This window comes from Ovis aries, chromosome 16, assembly GCF_016772045.2.
Source record: "Ovis aries strain OAR_USU_Benz2616 breed Rambouillet chromosome 16, ARS-UI_Ramb_v3.0, whole genome shotgun sequence".
Taxonomy (NCBI): Eukaryota; Metazoa; Chordata; class Mammalia; order Artiodactyla; family Bovidae; genus Ovis; species Ovis aries.
In genome coordinates this window covers 17132503-17138502 of record NC_056069.1, presented here as the reverse complement: position 1 = coordinate 17138502, position 6000 = coordinate 17132503, and the positions used below count along the sequence as shown (strand labels likewise).

Genomic DNA, 6000 nt, shown 5'->3' with positions numbered 1-6000 from the left:
TTGCCTGGAGAATCCCAGGGACGGGGGAGCCTGGTGGGCTGCCGTCTAAGGGGTTGCACAGAGTCGGACACGACTGAAGCCACTTAGCAGCAGCAGCAGCTGCTAAGTCGTGTTCGACTCTTGCAGCTCCGTGGACTGTAGCCCACCAGGTTCATGGGATTTCCCATGCGAGAAATGGAGTGTTTCCTGCCACATCAGTGAACAAAGACTTCACAGTCATCAGCGATTCAGCCCTCCAGGGCACTACAGGAGAAGATCTGCACCATCTGGCAGCCATTAGGCTGCAGCCAGGCCCTACAGCGAGCACTGAGGTACTCAGGATATGAAAATACACAGAATACTGGCCTCAGGATAGCTACGATGCATATGAAAGCAATGGTTTCAGTGAACCCAGACTCTTGCATCTTCCCAAACATAGACAAATGCTAAATTCTTCAACGTGGGATATCTGGTTTTCTTTAATTCACAAAAATACTTTTGATGTTCAGACTGCCTGCACTTCATTGCAAACTTCTACCACTCTCCCACCCCACCTCCTCCAAGCAGTTCTCTCAGGGCTACTTGAGATACTCCCTCCCACCCTTAAGTTCTAAAAATTTCGGCCAAATAAAACATGACTCTCAAGTTCGGACTGTGACTATTTTTTAATTCAACACAGGCAAGAATACTGGAGAGGTAGCCATTTCCTTCTCCAGGGCATCTTCCCGCCCCAGGGATTGAACCTGCACCACCTGCATTGGCAGGCGGATGCTTTACCACTGAGCCACAGGGAAGCCTGTACCTCTATATACCCATTCTTTTTCAGATTATTTTTCAACATAATTTTTAATGTTCGCATTGTGTCGACAATTTGTATTATACATGCATCTGCCATGATTTAATCATTCCTTTCTTGGTGGTCATTTAGGTACTTTTTAATATTTTTACTTTGAAAAACAGCTCTTGGGTGATGAACATCCTTGTAATGCAAGGGTTATGTTTGTCTGATTCAAATCGTAACACTGCTACTTACTAGCTGTGTGAACTTTCACAGGTTACTTGCTTTGGCTTCTTCATTTGTAAAGTCGGCACAGTAAAAAGCATCTCATACGGGTGTTTTAAGGATTTAAATATATGATTTAGCTGAAGATCTTAGAACTGTATCTGGCACATTCTAAATGATTGTTATCCATCTTTTAAAAAATTATTATTATTAATCCTTATGAACACGTGACTGTTTCCTTACAACAATTTTTTTCTAAATGTAAGAATACTTAGGTCACTAAGCTAGTTAATAGCAGAGGCAAAGATAACTGGATTTATCTCATTTTAATCTCCTCCCCCACTCCTCATCGTTCTGGACTTAAGCGCCCACCAAGCAAGTGTATGACCTTAAAAAATAAATATACGTGGGAGGGTTAACCGCTGAGAGTAGGATTATTTTAAATCTTTTCTCTTTAGACAGATCTGTAAAACAGTGCAGTTTGGCAGCTGATATCCATAATAAGAAAGGGGAAATTATTTTGATTTAAGCTTCAATCAACCCAGGAGACAACTGATTTTCCTGGGAGCAGGGCAGAGCGAACCTATGGTTTCCATGGTTACAGATCGCGCAGCGACCGGGGTCCCAGCTCCCATACTGCGCAAGCGCACAGAGCTGCCTTAGCTGCCCGGCGCCTTTGGTTTCGAAGAGAAAGCTCCTCCCTCTCCTTTCTCCGTTCTCCTATCATCTTCTCCCTTTGCCTAGTCCACGCGCGCCGGTGTCCGTGACGCAGTATTCATGCGCCCGTGTCGTTTAAGCCGCGACGCTGAACATGGCGCGTTCCTAGAAGCCGTTTTCGGCATCAGTAGGCGGCGGCGTGTGGACTGGAAGCGTGGGGCGCAGAAGCAGCCGACGCCGCTTCGTGTTGGGGCGTGGAAGCGGGAGAGACCGACTATTCCGGACCGAACCAAACAGTGAGGCCCCGGCTTGAGAGCTTCAGAGCGCGCGCCTGTGGAAGGGAGGAGTGGGCTGGGCAGCGGAGACCTGAGAGGCGAGGGAAGAACGTGTGGCTGTTGGGAGGCCAGGCATAGCAGTAGCGAGAAGAGGGCGGCCTGCAGGCTTGGCTCTCTGTTACTTTAAGGACCTCTGGGAGCTCGAGGTTGCCCCAGTAAGCCTGGCAGCGGGAAGCATGATCGCGGAGGAATCAGGGTCCCGGGAAGCACGGACTGGAGGAATCAGGGTCTGGGGAAGCACGGACTAGGTGTCAAAATGAGGACGTAGGATGCTCATTGTGGCTGCGGTTGCGGGTTAGGGTGGTGCATTTGCCCTTGGGGGATAGGTGGTGCTAATTTGCAGAGATCGTGGTCGTCTTTAGTATAAAATCCTTGTATGTTTTTGCATATTGCATCCACGACATTGCTGCTAATAGCAGTGCTGTGAAAGCTTTAATTGACTATTAGATCCTTGCTTGCCTTTAGAGAAAAAGTGAAGGAAGTTATATATTTTCATAGAGGACCTACTTGCTAAGGTATGGCCGCCAGTGCTTGAGCCCAGCTTCTTCTGCAGCTTTGGAGGGTATTTGTGATTCAGCAATACTATATTGAGGCCCATCGCATCTATCATGTTTCTTTATCCTTTTGTGAACGTGGTGGTGAAAGAGGGCAGTATTATCTTTTCAGATTAACTTGACTACATAGGTAGGATTGCTGTATTGCCTCCTGGAGCCAAGATTGCAATTGACATCTCCCCTCCCCACCCGGTTTGTACGAGCTCAGTTGTAGTGCGGTAGTGCCCTTGCAGTTTGTCTATTCTTCAGAAGGGAATAAGGAAGAGCAGCTTTCAACCGTAATGCTTTTTATTTCTTTTTTTTTCCGCGGACTGGGAGTTCATTCCTTCATTTTCACGTTATTTCAGACTTCTCTATTCATTACTGAGGCTTCAGGTTAAAGGCGGTGTTACTACGACATCCTTTTCTTGACATTCCCTTGCATCTTTTGTCACTAAAGAAGCTTTGTGTGAAATTAGACTGAACATCTCTCCCTATTGGTGTAATAGGATTGTGGAATTTTCCCCCTGTAACTCCTAAGACAGGGAATAGAAGGAACAGTTTAATTATAGCAGTGATTTGTGGCAATATATTACAGCCTTAGGGCAGCTGGACCGTCTCTGCCCTAGTTACACTTCCTAAAGCAGAAGGAACTACTGAACACAAATGAGTTTAGTTGTGATGATGATAATTGGAGGTTCTAAATAAATAGGTGAAGATTATTCAGGACCAAACTTGAATGCAAAAGAATCCTTGTAGACACTTGGCAGTTAAAGTGTACTGAAAATCTTTCTAGAGATAAGTACGTGTATTTTTCCAGAAATGTTCATAGTTTGAGAAAGAAAATATGTTTGATTGGATAGATTTTAGCCTTTGTGTTGTATATATGTTTGTGTGTGTGTTTGTATTTAATCTTGGGCTTTTCCTAGTTTAGTGTTATTGATGACAGTTCCTTTCTTTTCCTATCTGCATCAAATGGGGACTGTCACTTAATTTCAGAGTGTTTTAGGAAACAGCAAGACATATTTTGGGCAGGTGTGAATCTGGAGTGTTTTTGCTTGGTTTTCTAAATATCAGGCTGATTACAGATAAGTCGACAGTTAAAAGCTTTGTAGGACTTGAGCTGCAACAGTGTTCTACCCTTGCTGCTCAAAATCTGGTGTATGGCATGACCTGAAAGTTTATTAGACGTGCACCCTCTCCAGCTTAACCCAGACCTACTGAATCAGAATCTGCATTTTAACAAGCTTTCCAGATGATGTGAATGTATATTATAGCCTGAGGCACACTACATTGGTTGGTAAAAGTTGAAGACCAAGGTCGTGCACAAACCTGCGTAAAAATTATAGCACTTTTTATTTCTAATCTGAGGTGATCTTATGCTGGATATCAAGTCTGATTTGTCTGGTTGAAGCAGCTAAAGGCCCAGCAGTGCTAAGTGACGTGCATAAGGTCACGTATTATCTAAATTTTTAACTCAGGTTCTGATTCACTATAATGCATTTCTTTTGCTAGTTACTGCTAGAGTTCACCTTATCAAAACTGAACTAAAGCATTCATGAATGACAGCTAGGTATTCATTCAATAACAAACATTTATTGACTAATGGAAAGGCAGCCTACTAATCCTGGATGTCTTTAGTGATTACTCTTGTCTCCCATGGTGGTTACTAGCCCACCACCTCCTTCCTTCTTACTCTTTCCTGGATAATCTTGGTCTCTGTTTCACAGAGGAATTGCTGGGAAATCATTGCTTTTACCTTCTTCACCCACGTACTCGTCCGCCTTTATCTGTTCATTTCTAATTGTGCTCTGGATTTTTTTTTTTTTTCCCTCAGGGACAGTGTTTACTTGATGTATTAGTTTGCTAGGGCTGACATAACAAAAAACAGAGACTGGGTGGCTTAAACAACAGAAATTTATTTTCTCACAGTTCTGGAGGCCGGAAACCCAAGACCGAGGTTAGTGCAGAATTGATTTCTTCTGAGGCCTCTCTCCTTGCATTACATATGACCACGTTTTTGCCTCTTTACATGGCTGAACCTTTGAGCACTAGAACCTCTAGTGTCTCTTTTTCTCTTTAAAATACCAATCACACTGGATGAGAGGCCACGCTGATAGCCTCACTTAACTTAATCACATCTTCAAAAATCTTCAATATTAGGGATACTGAGGGTTAGGGCTCCAACATATGAATTTTGGGGAATACAGTCCATAACAGTTGGTTATCCATTTTACTCTCAACTGGTTCTAACTTACTAGGATTTAAACGTACTGCACTCATGTTAAATATACGCTTTTCACTCTAGATTCCTCTTCAGTTTTATCTGTAATAATTTTTTTTAAGTTTCTTGAGCTGTCTATATTCATTTTCTCCACCTTCCTGTTACTTATTTACTTATTTTTCAATGTGTTGAAGGCTGCCGTCTGTTGCCGTCACTGAGTTTGATGGGGTGATGGTCACTATTGATCTCTTTAGTCTGAAATCTAATGGAATCTTGTAAATCTTTTGACACTTTGACTGATTGTCCCCTTGAAATTCTCTTACGTTTCTGTGCCACTGTAGTCTCCTTACGTCCTTTCTAGCTCTTGGTCAGTCTTTCCTTCGTATATTTTCTCTCCTCTCTGGCCACTTTAAACATTCATTTCACTCTGGGGTACTGTCTTCTGCCTCTCTGCCTACTCTATTTGAAGGATTTCATCTGTTATGACTTCAACTTCTGTCCTTATTTTGATGATTCCCAAATCTCTGTTTAGCATACATCACTCTTAAGCACCGACACACTGTGGTTATTGTAAGACACCTTAAACTCATGTCAAAAAAACTATGTATCTCACCCTTTCTGAAGTTGCTTCCCTTCCTCTTGTGATTCTTGTGTACAACTCATCACTCAGTTGGAGACACCCAGAATCTTAACTCTTCCCTGTTATTATGTTGGTGTGCTGACCTTCCCTCACTTTCCTATATACTAATTAACCGGATCTTGTTTTATCTCTTTCATCTTCTTTTTCTCCGTGGCTGCCACCTTGGTTCAGATTATCAGTATTATCCAGCCTTCTCTGTAAACCTTCTAAAAAGTTTCCTTGCTCCTGACAGTGCACCACCCCTCCATACCCTTTCTTTTTCTGTGGGTTGATTGCGCTGTTATTCTGCACTTCTTTTATGCAGGCGTTCAGATAAAAATCCAAACTACCAGGCTTAGGAAACAGAGACGTTAATGCTTTGGGTCTTGCTTGCCTTTTGCTTTCACCTTCAGCTATTTTCCTGCCTCACGTTCTTTTGTCATGCTGAGTTGTTTACAGTTCTTCAGAAGTCTTTGGATGTTTTTTTAAATTTGAGATGTTTGTATGTTGTGTGTCTTCTGCCTCAAGCGTACCCATCCCCTGTCTTACTAATACCCGTGTGTGCTCATCTGGATAACTTCTGCTCAGCGCAAATGCGGCCGTGCTCTCTGGGAAGCCTTCCCCAGCGTTCCTAGGGTGAGTTAGGTCTT

At 43.1% G+C, this 6000-nt stretch overlaps 1 protein-coding gene across 1 annotated transcript in view; it reads left to right on the top strand.

The window, feature by feature from the left end:
- Positions 1-1835: 1835 nt before the first annotated feature.
- Positions 1836-6000, top strand: part of IPO11 (importin 11) — a 189203-nt gene continuing 185038 nt past the window's right edge. Inside the window, exon 1 of the mRNA XM_004016947.6 lies at positions 1836-1935. The gene's annotated coding sequence lies outside the window, so the exon portion shown is untranslated. The remainder of the gene's footprint in view (positions 1936-6000) is intronic.